Source organism: Hippopotamus amphibius, chromosome 7 (assembly GCF_030028045.1).
Source record: "Hippopotamus amphibius kiboko isolate mHipAmp2 chromosome 7, mHipAmp2.hap2, whole genome shotgun sequence".
In the NCBI taxonomy this organism is placed as follows: domain Eukaryota; kingdom Metazoa; phylum Chordata; class Mammalia; order Artiodactyla; family Hippopotamidae; genus Hippopotamus; species Hippopotamus amphibius.
In genome coordinates, this window is record NC_080192.1 from 51,645,814 (window position 1) to 51,657,805 (window position 11,992).

Here is an 11,992-nt window from a genome sequence, read left to right on the forward strand (position 1 = left end):
TGAGGACACAGTGTTGGGGGATGGGGGTGAAGAGGAAGCTGGGACAAAGTGAGAGAGTAGCATAGACATACACTACCACTGTGAAATAGATAGCTAGTGGGAAGTTGCTGTATAAGAAAGAGAGATCAACTTGTTGATGGGTGATGCCTTAGAGGGCCAGGACAGAGTGGGAAGGAGTCGTGGGAGGGAGCGAATGTGGGGATATATGTATAAATACAGCTGATTCACTTTGGTGTACCTCAAAAGCTGGTACAAGAGTGTAAAGCAATTATATTCCAATAAAGAGCTTAAGAAAATGTAAAAAACAAAATGTTACAGACCAATTTCTCATGAGAGTGTCTATAATGTGATCTGAACTTTCAGAAGAAAGTGTAGACATATTTCAAATATGACTAAAATTGTTTGTCCCCCCAGATCAAGAGTAATCACACATTTTACTAAAGCATCACTAAAATATTTCAGAGCCCAAATAGAATTAGGTGGGGGTAGAGATTGTCAGCTACACCCTGTATATATTCTCCTCCTCTTCATTTTAGCAACAGAGCACCCCACCATTATTATCACAATTAGCATTGCACTTGGACCCTAGATACCACAGTCCCTGCATCCTTTGCAGCTAAATGTGGCCATGTGACTATATTACCACTAACATAATCTGAGCAGAAGGGATGTATACAACTTCTGGGACATTTTCTTATAAGGAAAATGCTCGACCCCATTTCATCTTTCTCCCTTCCTTCTGACTAGAATGGAATGACATGGATCAGAGAAGCAAGATTCTACTATGAGGACAAGGGAAACACCTCAGAGAAGAGATTTTAACCAATTTTTTGCTGTGGATGTCTTAGGCAGTCTAGTAAAACCTATGGACCTCTTCTTAGAGTAATGTTTATAAATACATAAAATAAAATACATAAGGTTAAAAAAGGAAAATATATTAAAATATACTTCTCAAAATTATGTTTAGAAGTTTTAATGTAGTTTTAATGTGACAAGTATATGTTTATTAACCCATTAAATAGCAAGCTCTAAAGGCAGATCTACTGTTAGTAGTGATGTACTATAATATCATATCTGCAACAAATTAATATGATATAAAATTATCTTTAATTTCTATCAGTGGCAAAGTCGTAGATACTGCTAATATCATTGTTGGCTATTGCCTACCTTCAAAAGTGAAAGAAACACTAAATCTTATTTAGAGGTGAATAAAAAATAATTAACATTTTCCATCCAAGTTCAATAGATTCCCTAAATTCTATGCATGGCCTCACAAGTGTCCATGGATCGAAGGTTAAGACCTTGCTCTGGGGGATGACAGAGAAATAAGATAAAGGATGACCTTGTGGAACAGAGCCACCTACTTGCCATGGATTTCCAACCTACCTCCTGACTGTTATATGAGAGAGAAAAAAATTATCTTATTAAAGCCACTGTATTTTAGAGTTTCTGTTATAGCAGCTTAATCTGTATTCTAAAATAGTGGAGCATCACAGCCCTTCAGAAACCGTCCTTTATTTGAAGTCTACAAGATTCAGTTTTTGGTAACTGGGGAAAACAAGTAAAAAAAAAAATCCAAAAAACCCAGAAGGGGTGGGGTGAAGGGGTACCCGGAGCAACAGATCCCTCTTCATTTAGTCAGTTATGAATGCTTAGTCACTCAGGTTAGGCAGTTTTCCTGTGATGACTCTCCACTTGTTACTACCAGTTTCCTGGGGTCTCTGAAAAATGCAACCTTGGTAATTTTAAGTCAGAGAAGTTTGGATGCCTCCTGTGTTTGATGTGGCTGGAATTACATCAAACAACAGCAATAAAGAACGCTTCTGAAGGATTTAGTCTAACTGCCTCTTACTATTTCTGAAGAAGGGTAGGAAAAAAAGCTTCCTCCAGCCCTTATTGTGATTGCTCACAATTTTTTCCATTTACTGTACAGATTTCAATCTCAGCTCATTATATGAAACCAAATTAAAGCAGGAAACACTTGATGTGAAAAATTCTTTGTCATTCTCCAGAAAAGGCTTATACAAAAGAACTGAAGAAGTAACTAAACAAAGTTTTAACTGTTATTAAAAAACACCAAAAAACCAGTTGTGAAAAATTTTTTATCAGACCCTCTTGGCAGGCCCTCTTAAGTCCCAGAGGAACAACTGGTTTTGTGTAAAAAAGGTGAGAAAAGATTAAAGTCAGAGGCAACAGCAATGTAGAGTGTTTTGCAAACGCCACATATCATGAAGTCAAAGGAGCACAGAGAGGAAAGGAAGGATTTACAAAATAACCTCCCATTGAATTCAGACTTTTTCTGGAAGATGATGAAAAGTTCTGTTCTCTCTCTCTCTCTTTTTTTTTTTTTTTTTTTGAAGTGTATAGGTGTTTAAGATAAAAAAAAAAAAAAAGAAAGGTTCAAAATGTTCAGTCCTGTTTATAAATGTCTGATGGGAAATCACGTGGTTTTGGCCTTGGCCCCCAGCTTTGTCTCCTGCTTGTACTCTATCTCTACTTATGCTCTTTTCTTCCTCAAAGGTCCTTTCAAGGGAGCTTTGCCTTTGTGTTTGGTTTCAAAGGACTTTTCTTCTTCCTCACTGGAGGATGTACCATCCTGATCTTCATCGCTGCTGGCATCCAATTTATCAACACCCTCAAAATCACTTATGTCACTCTCATCCACTTCATCATCTTCCACAAACTTTCTTTTCCCTACATCTCCTTCATCTTCTTCATCATCTTTTTCCTCAGCATCTGAAGAGTCACTCTCTGCCTCCTGCTGTTCCAGGGCCTTGTTGAAGGCATGGATGGGGAAGTTGTGGATGTCGCCATACATATCTAGTTTCAGTCTCTCCAGCAATTCCTTTTCCATGGCATTGTCCAGCTGAGCAGCTATTAATGCCTTTTCCACTCTTCTTTTTGACCTGTGCTCCACCTTCTTACTCAAGGGAACAAGTTTCCCCTGTCACTTTAGTGTAAGTTTTCGAATTCGAATTAGGTACTGAGTGATCTTGGTGAATCTCTGCTTACATTTGTGTCGAATGCAACAGGGCCAGTAAATTAGATTTTCATCTATTTGCTCCAATGCTTTCTCACAGTTTTTATGAAGCCAGACCTGTTAAACAGATAAAGGAAGCCATTCCCAGAGAGCCTAAGAAAAGCTGCTCCTTCAATAACCTTCATATACAAGTAGCACTGTGCTTTCTCTTCTTTGATAGTGGCATACTGATTGTTTGCCTGGGGACAAGACAACCGATTACACAGTCCGGTCAGGCTATATTCGTTTATGCAAAAACTCTGAGTCTTGGTTCTAATTTTGAAGGAACAAAGTTGCTTGTTTCCTAATGTAACCCAGATAACATCATCTGACTGCATCTTGTCAGCGGTTCAGTGGGCAGAGTCTGACCAGGTCAAGGGAGCAGCCATGCTGCTTCCGGAGGATCACTTCCGGGAAACCCTTCTCTTTGGTTTCAGATAGATGCCAAAAACTGAGGGAAGGGACTTAAGAAAAGCATATTGATGGCAATAATAACAACCTCTAATGTTGACCTAGTTTGTATAAAGTTGGTATTATTTCTTCCTTAAATATTTGGAAGAATTTGCCAGTGAAATCATCTGGGCCTGAGATTTTCTTTGTGAAATGTTTTCTCATTTTGAATATAATTTCCTTAATGGATATAGGGCTTAGAAATTTTCTATTTCTTTTTTGACAGATTTGCTAATTTGTGTTTTTCAAGGAATTTGTTCACTTCATCTAAGTTATTGGATTTATCAGCATAACATAAGCTATGATATTCCCTTGTTTTCATTTTTATGTCAGTAATTTAAGTTCTCTCTTTTGTTAAAGGTTTATAAACGTTATCAGCTGTTTCATTGAGCCTATTGTTGAAACTATTTTTCTGTTTCATTGATGTCTGCTTTTTATTTTTTCCTACTTTCTACGTACTTTGTACTTAATTTGCTTTCCTTTTAGTAGTTCCTAAAGGTAGAAGATGAGATCATTGATTTTTAAAGCTTTTTTATCTTGTAATGCAAGCCTTTAATGCTATAAATTTGTCTTTAAGTATTATTTACTGCATCCACAAATTCTGATACGTTTTCTGTTTTAATTCAGTTCAAAACATTTTCTCTTTTTCCTTGTGATTCCTTCTTTGAAGAATGTAATTTCTAAATATTTTAGGGCCTTTCTTGATTTCTTTTTGTTGTTACATTCTATTGTGTTCTAAGAACATACTCTGTATAAGTTCTGTTTTTTGAATTTATTCAGACTTCTTTTTATGGTTCAATATGAGTTCTATCTTGGTAAATATTCTAAAGGCACTTGAAAAGAATAAGTATTCTGGAGTTGCTTGGTATAGTGTTATGTAAATGCCAAGTTAATATAGTTGAGAGAATGCTTCAGACTTTCTATATCCTTTCTCATTTTTTGTCTATTTAATCTATCAATTACTGAGAGAGGAGTGTAATAAGATCTCAAACTATACTTGTGGTTTTATTTCTCCCTTTATTTCTATTTATTTTTGCTTAATATATTTTGAAGTGCATACACATTTAGCATTATTTTCCCTTTCATATTATGAAATGTCCTTCTTTCATTTGGAAATGCTTCTTGACTTAAAGTCTATTCTATCTGATATTAATATAGATACATTGGAAACTGAGTGATTTGAGCAAAGAACTGATGCAGAGAACCAGCTGAACACCAGCAGACAGCCTCGGACACCAGAAAGGACCGCAAGGAGCCCGACATAACTGGTAGGGAGGCATCTATGACAGCTCAAAGAGGGTGAAGCGGCGGAGCCGTGGCAGACGGGAGGGAGTGAGAAACACACGGAGGGTCCGCACCGCAGCTCAGCGTTCCTGGATCGAGATGTTGATCCACAGCTGAACAGAGGGTCCAGGAGTGGGAGCGTGGGAACCGGAGAGCTGGTTCAGGGTGAGAAACATTGTTGCCAGTAAGGTGACGGACCGAAAGGACAGGAGGGAAGAGGTCCACGGTGAGGAGTGCCCGTCCCTGAGAGCTGCCTGGCCATGATGGTGGCTGGAAGCTGCAGGCTCTCGGGCGGGGGCGAGGAGCTGCGCTCACAGCCTCTCTCTCTCTTTCGGTGCCTCTGCAATAGGCAGTGGAGAGATGCCCTGCGGGCCACCTAAAGCGCTCAGGGATAACAAGCACCCTCAGGCACTCGGGCGGGGCTAGATTAAAACCCCTTGGAACGCTGGCAGCAGGGAAGCTGCAGAGAAAAACAAACAAACAAACAAACAAAAACACAAGAGAGGCCCAACTCTAAGACTTTCTGTTTACACCTGAGCCAACAGCGTCCCTTTGCAGCAGGCACCTCCAAGCGTGACTGAAAAAACCGTGCGCCACTGCTCACTCACTCCCAGGGAAAGGAGCCACTATTGTACCCTCTCCCTCCCCACACACCGACGCTTACAGACGAACAATAAAGGAACCTCTGCTGGTCACAGAATAATGCAAAAAAACCCAAGGCGAGTAGAAGGACACTTACAGCTGAGACTCTAAGGAAACAGAAATATTAGTACCGATCCTATTGAACTGGTCCATTCTGGGATCAGTTCTGGATTTTTTTTTGTTTGTTTTTCTCGCTCTTTTTTTTTTCTTTATTAATTATGATCTTAGTCCTAAGGGATCTACAAGTTTTATAACATAATTTTTTAATGATTTTTTTTATTCTATTTTTATTTTTTTGCCTTTTTATATACTTCTATATCTAGCTAAGTTTTTGGTAGTATGGACAATATATCTCTCATTCTTTCCTTTCATCCCTATCTTTTATACATTTCTATTCCTTTCTTTTTATTTCCATATTTCCAACTACACTACGCTCTTCTGTTCCCCTTTCTTCCAGCCATTTTAAGTTTATTTTATCTTAACATACTTATAAGCAACACTATCCATCTGCTCAGACTCCTTGCTCTATTCTCCAGATGACGCACCAACCTGGGATTTAATATTAGGTTTTTGTCTTTATCTTAGGTCTTAGTACAACTGTCTAATTTCATTCTGAGAATCTCCATTCTGTCTGGCGGTACTCTAGCTCTTTTCTATATTTAATCCTAGCTTATACAATCTCCCTGGATTAGTGTTTGTATGTGTACAGTGTTATTTGTTTGTTTGTTTGCTTTTGCTTTTGTCTCTGATTTGTTCTGTTTCAGTTGTCAATGTCTGTTGGGTTTCTCTTTGAATATCTGATAGCATACTGGGGTTCTTCTGTCCGGTCTTTCCAGAGCCTGATGTCCTAATGGATTCAGTAATTGCGTGTCTTATACATGTATGTGTTTCCTAGACTTAGTATTTGCTTAATCCAATACTTGGACATTAGTCTGAGGCTTGGACAGTCTTCCATAAACACCTCTATCGCCAGGACAAGCAACCCCAAAAGTTTGGACAACCATGAGGAAACAAAGAAACACCATGCAGGCAAAGGAGCAGGAAAAAAACCCACAAGACCAAATAAATGAGGAGGAAACAGGAAAATGCCTGAAAAAGAATTTAAAGTAATGATAGTAAAAATGATACAAAATCTCGATAACAAAATAGAGAAAGTACAAGAAACAGTTCATAAGAACTCAGAAAAACAAACAGCAATGGATAATAAAATAACTGAAATTAAAAATACTCTAGATGCTATAACCAGCAGAATGACTGAGGCAGAAGAACGAATAAGTGAGTTGGAAGATAGAATGGGGGAAATAACTGCCACAGAGAAGGAAAAAGAAAAAAGAATAAAAAGATTAGAAGACAGTCTCAGAGACCTCAGTGATAACATTAAACGTACCAATATTTGAATTATAGGCATCCCAGAAGAAGAAGAAAACAAGAAAGGGTCTGAGAAAATATTTGAAGAGGTTATAGTGGAAAACTTCCCAACATGGGAAAGGAAATAATTCACCAAGTCCAAGAAGCACAGAGAGTCCCATACAGAATAAACCCAAGGGGAAATACACCAAGGCACATATTAATCAAACTAACAACAATTAAACACAAAGAAAAAATATTAAAAGCAGCAAGAGAAAAGCAACAAACAACATATAAGGGAAAACCCATCAGGATAACAGCTGACCTTTCTACAGAAACTCTGCAGGCCAGAAGTGAATGCCAGGATATACTGAAAGTCCTGAAAGAGAGAAACCTACAGCCAAGAATACTCTACCCAGTAAGAATCTCATTCAGATTTGAGGGAGAAATCAAAAGCTTTCCAGACAAGCAAAAGTTAAGAGAATTCAGCACCACCAAACCAGCCTTACAACAAGTGCTAAAGGTACTTCTCTAAGTAGGAAACACAAGAAAAGGAAAACACCTACAAATACAAACCCAAAACAATTCAGAAAATGGTCATTGGAACACACTTGTCAATAATCACTTTAAATGTAAATGGATTAAATGCTCCAACCAAAAGACACAGACTGGCTGAATGGATACAAAAACAAGACCCTTCTATATGCTGCCTACAAGAAACCCACTTCAGACCAAGGGATACATATAGACTGAAAGGAAAGGGATGGAAAAAGATATTCCATGCAAATGGAAGTCAAAAGAAAGCTGGAGTAGCAATACTCATATCAGACACATTAGACTTTAAAGTAAAGACTATTACAAGAGACAAGGAAGGACACGACATAATGATCAAGGGAACCATTCAAGAAGAACATATCACAATGGTAAATATCTATGCCCCCAACATAGGAGCACCTCAATACATAAGGCAAATGCTAACAGCCATAAAAGGGGACATCGACAGTAACACAATAATAGTGGGAGACTTGAACACCCCACTTACATCAATGGACAGATCATCCAAACAGAAAATAAATAAAGATACACAAGCTTTAAATGACCCATTAGACCATCTTGACTTAATTGATATTTATAGGACATTCCATCCAAAAACGACAGACTACACTTTCTTCTCAAGTGCACACGGAACATTCTCCAGGATAGATCACATCTTGGGTCACAAATCAAACCTCAGCAAATTCAAGAAAATTGAAATCATATCAAGCATCTTCTCAGACCACAACGCCATGAGACTAGATATCAATTACAGGAAAAAAACTGCAAAAAATACAAACACATGGAAGCTAATCAATTCACTCTTAAACAACCAAGAAATCACTAAAGAAATCAAAGAGGAAATCAAAAAATATCTAGAAACAAACGACAAGGAAAACACAACAACCCAAAACCTATGGGACACAGCAAAAGCAGTTCTAAGAGGGAAGTTTATAGCAATACAGTCCTACCTTAAGAAACAAGAAAATGATCAAATAAACAACCTAACCTTACACCTAAAACAATTAGAAAAAGAAGAACAAAGAAACCCCAAAGTGAGCAGAAGGAAAGAAATCATAAAGATCGGAGCAGAAATAAATGAAAAAGAAAGGAAGGAAGCCATAGCAAAAATTAATAAAACTAAAAGCTGGTTCTTTGAGAAGATTAACAAAATTGATAAACCATTAGCCAGACTCATCAAGAAAAAAAGGGAGAAGATGCAAATCAACAGAATTAGAAACGAAAAAGGAGAAGTAATAACAGACACCTCAGAAATACAAAACATCATGAGAGACTACTACAAGCAACTATATGCCAATCAATTGGATAACCTGGAAGAAATGGATACATTCTTAGAAAAATACAATCTTCCAAGACTGAACCAGGAAGAAATAGAAACCGTGAACAGACCGATCACAAGTACGGAAATTGAGGCAGTGATTAAAAATCTCCCAACACACAAAAGCCCAGGACCAGATGGGTTCAGAGGTGAATTCTATCAAACATTTACAGAAGAGCTAACACCTATCCTTCTCAAACTCTTCCAAAATATTGCAGAAGGCGGAACACTCCCAAACTCATTCTACGAGGCTACCATCACCCTGATACCAAAACCAAGCAAAGATGTCACAAGAAAAGAAAATTAAAGACCAATATCACTGATGAATATAGATGCAAAAATCCTCAACAAAATACTAGCTAACAGACTTCAACAGCACGTTAAAGAAATCATACACCATGATCATGTGGGGTTTATCCCTGGGATGCAAGGATTCTTCAATATATGCAAATCAATCAATGTGATACATCATATCAACAAACTGAAGAATAAAAACCATATGATCATCTCAATAGATGCAGAAAAAGCTTCTGACAAATTTCAACATCCATTTATTATAAAAGCTCTTCAGAAAATGGGCATAGAAGGAAATTACCTCAACATAATAAAAGCCATATATGAAAAACCAAAAGCCAACATCGTTCTAAATGGGGAAAAACTGAAAGCATTCCCTCTAAGAACAGGAACAAGACAAGGGTGTCCACTCTCACCAGTATTATTCAACATAGTTTTGGAAGTTTTAGCCACAGCAATCAGAGAAGAAAAAGAAATCAAAGGATTCCAAATTGGAAAAGAAGAAGTAAAATTGTCACTCTTTGCAGATGACATGACATTATATATAGAAAACCCTAAAGACTCTACCAGAAAACTGCTAGCACTCATTGATGAGTTTAGTAAAGTAGCAGGATACAAAATTAATGCACAGAAATCTCTTGCATTCCTATACACTAACAACGGAAGAGCGGAAAGAGAAATTAAGGAAACTCTCCCATTTACCATTGCAACAAAAAGAATAAAATACCTAGGAATAAACCTGCCTAAGGAGGCAAAAGATCTGTATGCAGAAAACTTTAAGACATTGATGAAAGAAATGAATGATGAAACAAACAGATGGAGGGACATACCATGTTCCTGGATTGGAAGAATCAACATCGTGAAAATGACTGTACTACCCAAAGCAATTTACAGATTCAATGCAATCCGATCAAATTACCAATGGCATTTTTCACAGAACTAGAGCAAGAAATCTTACGATTTGTATGGAAACACAAAAGACCCTGAATAGCCAAAGCAATCTTGAGAAGGAAAAATGGAGTTGGTGGAATCAGGCTTCCTGACTTCAAACTATACTACAAGGCCATAGTGATCAAGAGAGTATGGTACTGGCACAAAAATAGAAAGGAAGATCAATGGAATAGAATAGAGAACTCAGAAGTAAGCCCAAACACGTATGGGCACCTTATCTTTGACAAAGGAGGCAAGAACATACAATGGAAAAAAGATAGCCTCTTCAATAAGTGGTGCTGGGAAAACTGGACAGCTACATGTAAAAGAATGAAATTAGAACACTTCCTAACACCACCCACAAAAATAAACTTCAAATGGATTAAAGACCTACATGTAAGGCCAGACACTATAAAACTCCTAGAGGAAAACATAGGCAGAACACTCTATGACATATATCAAAGCAAGATCCTTTTTGACCCACCCCCTAGAATCATGGAAATAAAATCAAGAATAAACAAATGGGACCTCATGAAACTTAAAAGCTTTTGCACAGCAAAAGAAACCATAAACAAGACTAAAAGGCAACCCTCAGAATGGAAAAAAATAGTTGCCTATGAAACAACGGACAAAGAATTAACCTCCAAAATATACAAGCAGCTCATGCAGCTTAGTACCAAAAAAGCAAATAACCCAATCCACAAATGGGCAGAAGACCTAAATAGACATTTCTCCAAAGAAGACATACAGATGGCCAACAAACACATGAAAAGATGCTCAACATCACTCATCATCAGAGAAATGCAAGTCAAAGCCACAATGAGGTATCACCTCACACTGATCAGAATGGCCATCATCACAAAATCTGGAAACAACAAATGTTGGAGAGGGTGTGGAGAAAAGGGAACTCTCCTGCACTGTTGGTGGGAATGTAAGTTGGTACAGCCACTATGGAAAACAATTTGGAGGTTCCTTAAAAAACTACAAATAGAGCTACCATATGATCCAGTAATCCCACTCCTGGGCATATGCCCAAAGAAAACCATAATCCCAAAAGAAACATGTACCATCATATTTATTGCAGCACTATTTACAATAGCCAGGACATGGAAGCAACCGAAATGCCCATCAACAAATGAATGGATAAAGAAGATGTGGCATCTATATGTAATGGAATATTACTCAGCTATAAAAAGGGATGAGATGGAGCTATATGTCATGAGGTGGATAGACCTAGAGTCTGTCATACATAGTGAAGTAAGTCAGAAAGAGAAAGACAAATATTGTATGCTAACTCACATATACGGAATCTAAAAATGGTACTGATGAACTCAGTGACAAGAACAAGGATGCAGGTGCAGAGAATGGACTGGAGAACTTGAGGTTTGGGAGGGGGCATGGGGTGAAGGGGAAGCTGAGACGAAGCGAGAGAGTAGCACAGACATATATATACTACCAACTGTAAAATAGATAGCCAGTGGGAAGTTGTTGTATAACAAAGGGAGTTCAACTAGAGGATGGAAGAAGCCTTAGATGACTGGGACGGGGAGGGTGGTGGGGACTCGAGGGAGGGTGGGGGGGGAGTCAAGGGAGGGAGGAAATACGGGGATATGTGTATAAAAACAGATGATTGAACCTGGTGTACCCCCCAAAAAATAATAAACTTAAAAAAAAATGAAATGACAGTGCAAAAGTATTATAAAAAAGCTAGAGCAAATACTTTGCAAATACTGAATGAAGGGAGCATCTAAATTATAATATCTGCCCCCACAAAAAATAAATAAATAAATAAATAAATAAGTTCTGTCTATTAATTCCAATGACTGAGTAATCTATGGGTCTATTTCTATTTACTATTCTTTCTTTTGATTATAGATCACATTTTCCTGTTTCTTAGTGTGCTTCCTAATTCTTTTAGTGTATTCCAGATATTATATATAAAAGAACAGTGATGACTGAAGCATAATATTTGGATTTGTTTTACTTTGTTTTATTTCCCAGCAAATGCAAGCCCTTTCCTCTATCCAGAAGTTAGGGTGAGGAGCTTATCATTAATATTTCCTTTAATGTCAAGTTGAGCTGCATCTGGGGTATAGCTTTAAATCAGTTGTAATCACTTGTGAGTAGTCCAACACCCAAACTCCTTAGTCACA

The 11,992-nt window shown here is 37.7% G+C and overlaps 1 pseudogene; it reads right to left on the reverse strand.

The window, feature by feature from the left end:
* Positions 1-2,440: 2,440 nt before the first annotated feature.
* LOC130857761 (protein MAK16 homolog) lies at positions 2,441-3,357 on the reverse strand (annotated as a pseudogene).
* Positions 3,358-11,992: the final 8,635 nt, after the last annotated feature.